The following is a 12,072-nucleotide window of genomic DNA, read 5'->3' on the forward strand; positions in this document are numbered from 1 at the left end:
CTTTTAAAGTAACAAAAGCTGTAAGATCATCTGAACACTACATCAGGACCTGTCTACTCTGATAGTCTCATACGTGAATGAAGGATAAAATGAGAAAAAGCACGGCAGCCCTCAGCATCTGTCTGTGAGAAACACCCGCTACCTTTCCATTTAGAAAACGTGACTTTTACATTTACCTTCCTACACTGTTCTGTTTTTAAAGAAGGGTGGGTACTAGGAATAAAAGGGACATTACGGCTCTCTGCTGTGAGTGCCTGTTACAGTTAATTTTTTGTTGCTATAACTTAAAACAGTAATTTTTAAAAAAATATTTCATTCTTGTTTCTGGATGTTCAAAAGCGTGGGTACAAACTTCTGGTGAAGGTATCACACATTTTCAATTCATGGCCCAAAATAGAAGGACACATTCATAGAAGAGAGGAGAGGCCAGGGAGACCAGGCATAGCATAGGCCTGTGCGTTTGTGTTTGTGGTGCTGAGACCCAGCGGCAGCAGCCCTGCAGGTCAGCACTCTAGACTGAGCTGCTGCTTCAACCCAGATACTTACAGCAAATGGCTCCTCAGGAGACTATATCTCATTCCTCATGCATTCTCATGCAAACAACCATCAGTTTCTCCTAAAAACCCAATTTCCAATACTGCTGCACTGACAACCGAATTTTACTCTGAGTCTTTATGACATCCAAATTTTACCATGGTTTCTGGTGGCCATAGCCACAGCTACATCATACGGGCTTGTTTTTCCAGTTGTGATACTTCTTGGAAGAGTTTGTACTGTGGGCCCACAGGGAATAAAAACATTCTTATCTGCCTTTTACATTTTCTGTATTATTCTAAATATATACCAACGTGTTTTCTTAAGTTCTACATGATGCATTTAATTTTTAGGCTTAATTTTAAAATTGATTCCTTGTTAGGATTTATTTGTGTATTTTGGCTGTTTTTTTGGAGACAGGTGTTACTGTGTAGACCAGGCTGGCCTAGAATGTACAGAAAATCTGCTTGCTGAGATTACAGGCATGCACCACCATACCCAGCCAAAAAGTTCTATTTTTAAAGCATTATTTAGAGCTTTTCCAATGAAATCTTAGCTGTGTATGTGTAACAAACATTTTTCTTTTTTTTTTTTTTTTACAAATATTTTTCTTAATCATTTGCATTAATGATCTATCAAGCTAATCATCAGTCACTAGAGGTCATATACTTATATATGTGTATGGTAGTGGAAAAATAGGTTTGGATCCTGTCAAGGTAGTATGATCCCCAGTCCACGCCAGCACTCGTACAGTCTGTGAATTTAGATCCCAGGTGAGTAAATGTGGTGCAGCAGAAAGGCCTGCAGCCAGAACCCAAGGCAGAAGTCAGCCTGAGCAAGTTACTGCAGATCACTTATCCATTAAAAAAACTACCCAGTGAGGCATGAGGGCCATGCCCATCCCGATGTCTTGTTCCTGGAGAGGGGACACTTTTGACATCAACCCCTGTGCAGTCAGGCTTGTCCCTCAGGGAACCCAGAAACATATTTTTAACTTTTATTATATTCCTTTGCAGTGCTTAGCCTCGCAGCCTAAGCAAGAATTCAGATCGCCAGACAGAGGGGGTTCTGGGTGGCCCCTCCCTGCTTGGTCTAGGGGCAGAAGTTCCCTCTTTTAGGTTGGTTGGTGATGGGATTTGGGAACACCCTATATAGAGTAACAGCCTTGTCTTGGGTCTTGTGGTCCTACGTAGCTAACTTATGATAATGTATCTGAATAGATTTTGCTATCAGATGATCTGTCTGTTGTTTCACAAAGTTAGTCAGCCTATTTAAGGTCCAGGGACCAAAGAAATAAGCAAAAATAACCCAGTTAATGGTCCCAAGATGGAAGAATACGTAGGGTTGACAACCATGGAGAGGTTGAAAACCAATTCTTGTACCAGCTCTCATCTTTCTTTCTCTCTGTCTTTTCTCAAGACCTTCTCTGGCCTTTTTCATGCTCTCTTTAATCATCCCTGTTTTGTCTATGTAAAAGCAGCATTCTTCTTTAAGGGCTGTACGCAGTCTAGAGCTGTACACAATCTTTTCTATTGTAAAAGAGAAAATCAAGTCCAATAAAGTCCTTTGCAGTTTGGGGGGATTGCATCAGACGGCGAAAGGAGGGATTTCTTCAGATTAGTGATGTCAGTCTATAGCTGTTTGATGTCCTTGTCAAAGGCCCATCGGAGGTCTGAGTAGTATAAGTCTGGAGGCCAGAACCAGGATTAGAACTCCTAACAGCAGACATCATGGGTGATTAATTTTTACCTGGAAAGGAAAAAAAAAAAAAGGGAATTCTCAGGGAGATTTCTCTTTCGTGGATGTCAATTGTTATTCATCTTATTTATAATTGGGCCTGGTTTTGTGGGGGTATCTATTTAATTCATTAATCTTTTTGGTGGCCATTTAGCTGTGCCTTCTGTGGTATCAAACAGGCATATCAATCATCGGCCCCATATGGGAACTGGGTCCTGTCCATTCCGTTTAAGGGTAAGAGGGTCCTTCCACATAGCTGTGGCATAGTTTTTATTGGTCTCAGTGATGCCAGAGGCAGTCATCGGCAGATTTGCCGTGAGCTTTCAGTTTGAGAAAGTTAAAAGTGAGCAAGGCATGGTGGACAACGACAGGAGGGCTGGAGCCATTACAAGGTGGACAACGACAGGAGGGCCGGAGCCATTACAAGGTGGACAATGACAAGAGGGCCGGAGCCATTACAAGGTCCCCTTTAATTACTGGAGGTCAGGCCTCTATCCCTGCCTTGGCAAGATTAGAATCGCCACAGCCCTTCTATACTTGGAGAAGGGAGGAGATGTCAGGGGCAGCCCTGCTTATATACTGAAGGCCTAAAATCAGCCATAAGCCTAGAATCAGCAATAGGCCTGACATACATGCCTGCTAACACAAAGTCTTGGGTCTCTATGGAAAAACACTGAAACAGATGGCTATAAGCTATTGTAAACAGGCAGCTTTTGTGGAAATTTACCAGCCTGAGTAGTCATAGACCTTGTAAATAGGCAGCCTTGGCGGACAGTACCAACTTAGAAAAGGACAAGTGAATCACAGGCAGAGTCCTAGTGACCTGACCCCTGAACCTTCACCCAGCTGATGCCCTGTTCTGAAAGGTACCTGTACTCCCCCTGAACACCTATGCTCCTGTGTCATCCCCTTCCCCACATCCTGCCTTTTTGTGTTTATAACCCCTGTGTTAAAAAGTAAAAATTATGATTTGATAATAATAAAAAAGGAAAAAAAACCTTACATAATTGATAGGATTAATTGAAAGTCTATATAAACTATAAATCATTATTTATAGTAGTCTTATATAATACCATAAGTGAGATTTCCTAAGTGTGACATTAAGCAAATAGTGCAGAAGGAGTGTCCTGATTTTGAATTATCAGTGATACATTGAATAAAAAGACAGAAAACTCTTTTTTTAATCCTTTTTTACAGTCTAGTCATTAACCCCCTCTCAGTCCACCCTCCGACAATTCTTCCCATTCCTTTGCCTCCCCCTCCCCACCCCCACCCTCTAAGAGGATGTCCCCCCACCCTCTAAGAGGATGTCCCCCCACCCTCTAAGAGGATGTCCCCCCACCCCCTGAGGCCTCAAATCTCTTGGGTTACATACATCTTCTCTCACTGGGACCAGACCAGGCTGACCTCTGCTGTATATGTGCTGAGGGCTTTGAGCCAGCTAGTGTTTGCTGCCTGGCTGATGGCTCAGTGTCTGAGAGATCTCAGCAGTCTGGGTTAGTTGAAATTGCTGGTCGTCCTGTGGGGTCGCCCTCCTTCTCAACTTCTTCCAGTCTTTTCTAATTCAACCACGGGGTGGGGGGGGGGGGGGCGTCCCTGGCTTCTGTCAGTGTTTGGTTGTAAGTATCTGTGTCTGTCTCCGTTAGCTGCTGGTTGGGCATCTCGGAGGGCAGCCGTGCTAGGCTTCTGTCTGTAAGCACACCATAGCCTCAGTAATAGTGTCAGGCCTTGGAGCCTCCTGTTGAGATGGATCCCAAGTTGGGCCGGTCACTGGATCTCCTTTCCCTCAGTCTCTTCTCCATTTTTGTCCCTGCAGCTTTTTTAGACAGGAACAATTCTCTCATGGTTGTAGACAAAAGACTCTTTCACACACTTACGACTGAGTATAAAAAGTGGTAATGCAAGCTTTGATGGTAGGTACCCCTCAGCTTAGACCCCCAGGTAATGGGACCATGGAAGTAAGTTGAATGTAGGCCCAGGACAAGAGATGGAATAAAGAAGACTTAGTGATCCAGCAGCTCTGAGCATACACTGTCAAGATGTGGATCGGAAGTGTCCCACCAAGGCTTGTGGTTTAAAGGCCTCAACACCAGCTGTCGAAAGGTGGCAGAGCCTTGTGGAAAGCACATTTGAAAGCTGTTGTTGGGACACTTTCCTTTGTCCTTTCATCACTTCTTGGCTGTAATAATGTGAGCAACATGCTTCTGCAGTGATGTTTTGCCAAGCTCGCCACAACCCCAGACACAGTGGGCCTAGTGGCTGTGGGTGGGGTGGAACCCCTAAAACAAAGTAAACATTTCCCCCTTTTAAGTTGTTTTTCTCAGACATTTTTTAACAGTGACTTGAAGCTGACACATGTGCAAAATGTTGACTCATTATTTCATCTTTAAAGAATTTACATTCAAGATTTGTTTATATAAGGGCCCAACAATGAATGCTGGACTATAACTCAGTCAGGGAAAGGGCTAGCCTAGCACAGAGACTCCAGTACCTCATAAATACGGGGGTGGGTGGGTGGGGGTATTTTCCTGTATTGTTAAATGTTTGTCTGGATTCTTCCAGTTGCAAGACTAGAATTAGAAATTCCTTTTCAAAGTCAGCTGAGAAAGATCTTGCAGTGCGATGTTCAGTTTTCCAAGTACCCATTATTTGAAAATATTACATGAAAAGATTTCAGAAGAGATCTTTGACAGTTTTAAATTACACATTAAATTATGCTCTATTTTGAATGGTGTGATAAAATCACAGGCTATCTTGCCTTGGAAATTAACTATCCCTTGTCCAGCTTTTCTATGCTGTGTGGCCTGCCTGCTCCTTTGTCCTTCAGCCACCGTCTCAGGAGTCTCTTTGTTATGGTGTAACCACTTGGACACTTTGTTTCATAGAGCGATGAGTGAGATTCCAGTGAGATAAGAAAGGGCTTCCTGGGTCCTCAGCAAGGTAGACACGCCAAAGTAATGTATTTCTCTGTAAATGGATAGAAGGCGGGGTTTGGGGTGGTGATCAAATTTCCTTTGTATTTAAACAGCTCAGACAGTCTGTGTAGATGAGGCGGCTGATACAATGTTTTTGTTGGTGATCATTTAATTGGTTGTTGATTTTCTTCAGAGGACCTTGAGCCTACTGCCCTGTCCTTCAGTCCTCCCAATATCCGAGGTTGGAGGTCATTGGTGCTGCCTTCAGTTCTGCAGGTGCTAAGAGAGTAAAGACCTTTAGTGTTGCTTTTAGTGCTATTAGCTAAAATGAGTAACTTTTCATGGTTGCTCACCTGTGGGAATTGCACAAGGTAAAACTATAGACACCATAATAGCCATCATGGAAGAAGTCACTATGAAGATTGTAACCTTGGGTTACTTCAATTTTTCCTATTGAAGTTTGGGCCCAAAAGAACTTCTTTTTTATTGCAAAAATTTAGATAATATGGGGGGGGGGGGAGGGTCCATTTAGTTTGCATTTCATATACATTTAAAATCTACCAGTTTTGCTTTGCTTTTTGTGTGTATGTTCATTCTAGCATCTTAAGGCTTGCATGCATTCCAGGTAGAAACTTCCATTATTTTTCATCACATTGCATTTGTTAATTAGTACTCCTTTTCTTCAGATCAGCTAAATGCCTGGACCAGTGCTAGATACTAACACAAAAATATTATTAATATCCAATAGTTACTTCCTGCAGTTAATCTTCTGTTTATAGAGAAGACATACATGAACAGAGATAATATAAGAGGAGTTTGTCGGGACAATGAATTGTCAAATGTTGCTGATATTTGGGTAGCCTCATGTTTCCCTCTTAGCTTTCAGGGTAGTGTTTGAAATTCGATAGCTATTCTGTCTTATAAGTCAGTCACAGGACTGGAGAGCTGGCTCCATGGTTGAGAGTATATAGAGCTCCTCTAGAGTTTGAGTTTCTCTTCAACTAGCTCATAACTGTTTAATTCCAGCTCCAAAGGATGATATCCTCACAGACAGACAGACAGACAGACAGACAGACAGACAGACAGACAGGCACACACACAATTCAAAGAATGTAAGTCTTTACTTCAAAACAAAAAACAAAACAAGCAAACAAACAAAAAACCTTAGGGGTTGGAGAGATGGCTCAGCTGTTAAGAGTACTGACTGCTCTTCCAGAGACCTGAGTTCAATTCCCAGCAATCACATGGTGGCTCACAGCCATCTGTAATGAGATCTGATGCCCTCTTCTGGTGTGTCTGAAGACAGCTACAGTGTACTCACTACATTAAATAAATAAATCTTAAAAACAAAACAAACAAACCCTTAGTCTGGCTATAGTGGTGCATGCCTTTAATCCCAACACTAGGGAGGCAGAAACTGATGCATCTCTGTGAGTTCAAGGTCAGCTTGATCTATATAGCAAGTTCAAGGACAACCAGAGCTGCATAGAGAGAGACTGTCTCAAAAAAACAAACCAAAAACTAACAATCAAAACCCCAAGGCCTTCTTTGTATCCCTTAAGGAAGAGGCTATTTTACTGAACCTTGAGCTGATGGCAGCCCCAGCAATCCTGTCTTTATCCTTGACAAAGCTGTGGTTACTGTGAGTTTGAGACCAGCCTGGGCTACAAAGTGGATTTCCCATTAGTCTAGACAACAGTGAAACTACCACCATCTACCCCCCCCATAAATATATTTATAGGAATACAAATTTTATTTATATATATACATATAGAAATCACACACCATGGTTTCTCATGTCCCAGAAACCATGCTGGGCATATGAACTCATTTTCATGCTTCCACAACAAGTACTCTGACCTGTTTTTTTTTTTTTTTTTTTTTTTTTAATGAAAACTGTAGCCCACGGTGACCTCTAACTCATGGCAGTCATTCTCTTTCCACCTTTGAATAGGTAGAACTATAGGTATGAGCCACCTATAAGTTTTTATGTAAGTACTAGTTTTATATCCAAATTTTATTGTAGATAGAGTTTGCTTCACAGTTAAGACAACTTGGGGTTTGTTTTCTTAATAACAATTATTGGGTAATAATATAAGCAAACTAGCAAAATTTTCAGGCGCTTTTATTTCAGTTCTCAGCCTGATGTACATTTAAAATATCTCTGCTTAGTTACTGTTCATAGTGCATCACGGATCTTTTAGGTAGCAGCAGCTTAGATGCTAAATAAGCAATTAATGTTGATATGATCGTTTTAACCCAAATCAAAATTATGGTAATTAGCTGTGGTGTTATAACCTTACTTCCTGTGCTAAACAACTTGTGTGGGACATACATACGGCTTAGAGCATTTACAGGAAAATGTATTGCTAAATGGAAAGGCTGTACTCAAGGGTGATGTGATGTAATCTTGCACTTTAGGTTTGTCGAGGATTTAACCTGTGATTAAACTGTTCGTTTCCTTTGGCTGATTTAATGGGAGGCCTCACTTTTGAATGCATTATTTCCAGAGCTGCTAAAAGATTATAAAGCTGGCCCAACGTGGTGGTTTTTAAGCCTGACATCCCAGTACTAGAGAGATAGAAATAGGAGGATTATTCCAGTTCAAGGTCTGCCCAGGCCAGAGTGAGTTTGTTAGCCTAGGTTACAGTGAAACCCTGAACCCGGGGGGGGGGGGGGGGGGGGGGAGAGAGAGAGAGAGAGATCTCAAATAATCCAGTGCATGTTTGCTTTGCTCAGCTTTTCCATTCTTTTTCTCACAGTTATTTCTAAGAAGTACCCTCTTTACCATGTATACAGCTTGTATTGCATTTACACTGTCCTTACCCCCTGTTATTAAAGAATTCTACAACACAATGTTAATTTAATGTGAAGAAGCAGTGAATTGGAGATTGCTCTACAAAAGAGTGAAAGATTCAGAATTTTCACTTGTATTCATTATTGTATGGTAATCTCTAACAAAGAGTGGTTACGGTCTGTTGCTACTGTATGGGCAGCCATGCATGATACACAGGCATGGAATAGCACTTAAACAGGTAACTCTTTGTTCAGACAGCTCTATTAAATTACAACTACATCTCCTGAAGACACTTTCCTACTTGGTAGACCATTTCTTGTAATAACCTAAAAAACTTGGGACAGAAGGCTGTTCTCATCACTAGGGAGCCTTTTAAATAACCTTTAAATTATTTCCTTTAAAAAGTATTATGTCCAAGCTGGATTTGGTGACGTACCTGCAATGCCAACAGTCTTGATGTTAAGGCGGGAAGATAGCAAGTTTGAGGCCAGTCTGAACTGTTTATGAGACATGGTCTCAAATGAATAGACAAATAAGTTCAGTTGTTCCAATCTGGAATAACTGTAGAAACTGGTTTGTTTGTGTTTTCTGAGTCCTGGTAACGTGTTAGTCATAAAACAAAGCAATGCCTTGTATTTCTCCTCTCCAGGTGCGGTTTCTAGGTGGGACTCATACCACTTACAGAGTGTTGTTTGCTTCTGCTCCACTCCTAGAAATTCTAATTCAGAATGTGTGAAGCAAAGTCACTTCATCTGTTTCTGTTTTAAGTTTCAGGTGAACATTGTTCTAGTTGCATGACATTCATAGCTTACATTTTAATTGCTACTCCACGTGGAATCTATGTTTAATTCACACTGATTTTGTGGCTTTACAAAGATGAGCCTAGAAGGAAGTTACAGTCATAATTTAAACTCAAAGAGGAACAGTTTAAATTCTTCTGTGATGGGGAAACAATCCAGTCCATAGAGAGGCAGAGGAGTGTGCTAGCAGTCAGTCCACAGAGAGGCAGAGGAGTGTGCTAGCAGTCAGTCCACACGCTAGATTCACACTCTTGACTTGAACTCTTTCTACACTAGTATCTTGGAACTTGTACCTCCCTAGTAATGCTGTACAACCAAGCAGCAGCCTGCAGATGCTCACACACACCCCCACATGCGCACTGAGGCCTTCTGAAGTCTCAGGTGCAGCAAATAGGAACTCCTCACGCTATGACATTTGTAGACAATTTATTACTACTGACATAGTTAAAAATTATAATTATTACTCAAAAATGCTTTTATAAGTTTTTAGTAAATATGGAAACTTACGGCAAGGGAATACCTAGGTTTGGTATTGAAGGTTGTTGAAAAGAAGCAACTCAATTACTCTTGTTTGAACTAAGTAGACCTGAATTGGAGTATTTAAGTATATAAAAAGAGGGTATTGAGCCTAGACTTGGGAATTCAACCAAGTAGAGGAAGCATGTGTTTGTTATGTAGGGTTAGCTTTGGTTCTTCTTTTTTAAAACAAAGCATATACCTGTAAATCAGTTAGATTAAGAAAAATATAGAAACAGCTCTAGAGTTGTAGGTTAGTGGTCGACCATTTACCTAAGGGTCAGTCCCCAACATAGCACAAAGGGGTTGGGAGGGACGGAAAAGGAAGGAAGGTCTAGCTCTGGTGTGATTTTCCCACAGACATCAGATAGCAAACTCTTTCGTATCTAGTCCCGTTGTTGTGTTACATCCTGAAGGAACTTGGTGTTGCTCGTTGGCTTCTGGAGTTTTGTAAGATTTTCCTTCCATTTGAATCAACCCTTGAAAGAGCTTTTCTAGATAGAACTGCCACACCCCAAACTTTCTGCTTCCATCTCATCGACCATTCCTATAATCAGTTGTATCTGTGCAGGTTGCTTTTTGCAATGGTCAGAGTCCTGGAGACTGGAGAAATAGCTCAGTCAGTAAATTTAAGACCAAAAGTTCAACACCCGACTGAGTACCCTTGTAAAAAGCCAGGCACCGTGGCACCCTTGTCCTCTCAGTGCTGGAAGAGGAACAACACCGAAGGTTGACTCTGGCCTACACACAAATGTACACACATATCTGTACTGCACATATATAAACACTCATGCACATGCACCAAAAAGTGCTTTTAGTAAGTAGGGAAGGAGGAACAATGAATATTGGCCAGATAGATCCTGCTACAACTAACTTTGAGGAATATAATACTAATATTAGGAGAAAAAATTAGAGGCATCAAAAAATGCTATAAATTGAGCATAAATTTAAAGTATATCCCCAGATTCCATCTATCATGTGTTTGAAAGATCAAAGGAATTAACCTCTTAAGCAGAATTTTCTATGTCGAAATGTTTAAAATTAACTGAAAAGTGACTTCAGAACAACAGGAGAAGGAGGAAAAGACAATGTCGTTTAAACCCTGTTTCTGTTTGGATACAGAATAACTCCAGAATTAGGAGGATCCACTTGTACCTTATGAGATGGTACAGATGAGCCATGAACTTACTGAAATAGTCACGTGGTTTAGGGTCTACAAGGAACAAGACAGATTGATACAGTACATGGAATAGCTATGCATGCACACTTTGTAGCAGTGAGTGACAGTATCTCCAGATACATAAGGCCTTCCTTGGGGAAAAAGATAGTTAGATATGTGTTGTTTCTCTCTGTGTTTCATCCATATAAATTACAAAAGAATGGTGGCGACAAGACAGTTCAGCCCTCAGGAGCTGTTCCTCCTCTTCTAGAGGACATTGGTTCAGTTCCCAGCATCCCCAGCTCCAGAGGATCTGATGACCTCTTCCAGCTCCATGGGCACCAGTACACACATGGCATATATACACACATACACATAAATTAAAAAAAAAAAAACGTTTTTGGTTGTGAGCCTAACTCTTAACAGCTGAGCCATCAGCCCAACCCCAAAAATAACTCTTTAAAAAAGTAGAAAGATGGATGCCAAGTTTGGTGGTAGAGGCAGGTGGATTTCTGAGTTCAAGGCCAGCCTGGTCTGTACATGAAGTTCCAGGACAGCCAAGGCTAGACAGGGAAACCTTGTCTCAAAAAAACCTAAAATAAATAAATAGATAAAATTATATTTTCTTCAAATTTAAGGAGAGGCAATAGGAAGTGACAGCATGCACAAATTAGACTAGTGTGCACACACTCGTGGGGTGGGAATAGTGTGTGCGCACACCCGTGGGGTGGAAATAGTGCACAGCACCTGTGGGGTGGGAATGTTTCTGCTCGATAAGATGAAGTCATTTTCTTCATGTTTGTGTCTTTCTGAACATCCACTGTTCTCATGATGTCATTTTATAAGCATTTATCGAATACCTTGTTTTTTATGATTCACTATAAAGAGGAATTAATTTACAAGTTGCTATTTAGGTGAGAAAACCCCAGATTTTTAGCTTCACATATCTATGAATTTCAAATTTTGGAAAACTGTGGCATTTTAGATTTTAGTTTTTCCCTTTTCTTTCATAGTTATGTAACAACAACAAATGCCAAGTGTCTGCTGACTCCTAGCTGAGAGAGACAAATCCCTACAGAGATTCTGTATGGGAAGAAAGCCAGTTGTGCCGGCCCAGGGCCAGGCTGCACCTCTTTGACCCAGCCTCTTCAATCTGAAGTCTCCTGGGGCAGCAGTCACCAGCAACTCTTTCTGGCTTTAGCAGTGAGCCCTGGGAGTGCTGATGAGACTAGCGATGACGGGGTTTGTTAGCTTGGCTTTGAGCTCAGTGAGGCTTCCTTTGAATCTTTTATGATGCTGCACTTTCAGGCATCCTTTGGGAAGAATCGTTTACACCCTGAAGCAATAATGGATCAGAGACCATTTTCCTTTATACAGCAGTGGAAATGCCTTGGGCACTCACTCTGGTATTAAATAGCTGCTTATTTGGACATACTGTGCAATGACTTTGCCTTTTCTACCCAGTAGTAGTTCCCACAGAAGCTATTATGCTCAGTTTAACTTTTCCAAGAGGGACTGTGAAAGGGAATTGAAATCTTACAGATTACACTTTATATTACATTCACTGCTAATGCCTGTCCTACATTTTAGTTTTTATGCCTCACTCTGCTCCCC

General features: G+C 41.2%; 1 protein-coding gene and 1 long non-coding RNA gene across 8 annotated transcripts in view; one reads left to right on the forward strand and one right to left on the reverse strand.

The window, feature by feature from the left end:
* Csnk1g1 (casein kinase 1 gamma 1) overlaps positions 1–12,072 on the forward strand; it is a 129,278-nt gene that overhangs the window by 71,124 nt on the left and 46,082 nt on the right. Inside the window, exon 1 of one of the 7 annotated variants that reach the window (XM_076925832.1) lies at positions 11,726–11,864. The exons of the other annotated variants lie outside the window; for them this stretch is intronic. The gene's annotated coding sequence lies outside the window, so the exon portion shown is untranslated. Of the gene's footprint in view, positions 1–11,725; positions 11,865–12,072 lie in introns of those variants that run through there. 7 annotated transcript variants of the gene reach the window in all.
* LOC143439441 (uncharacterized) lies at positions 1,518–8,570 on the reverse strand. Its single transcript, XR_013107676.1, has 3 exons — positions 8,420–8,570; positions 3,647–5,465; positions 1,518–2,283 (listed from the first exon to the last, which is right to left on the reverse strand). It is a non-coding gene; the product is annotated as an uncharacterized LOC143439441 (long non-coding RNA).

Source organism: Arvicanthis niloticus, chromosome 26, assembly GCF_011762505.2.
Source record: "Arvicanthis niloticus isolate mArvNil1 chromosome 26, mArvNil1.pat.X, whole genome shotgun sequence".
NCBI classification, from domain to species: Eukaryota; Metazoa; Chordata; class Mammalia; order Rodentia; family Muridae; genus Arvicanthis; species Arvicanthis niloticus.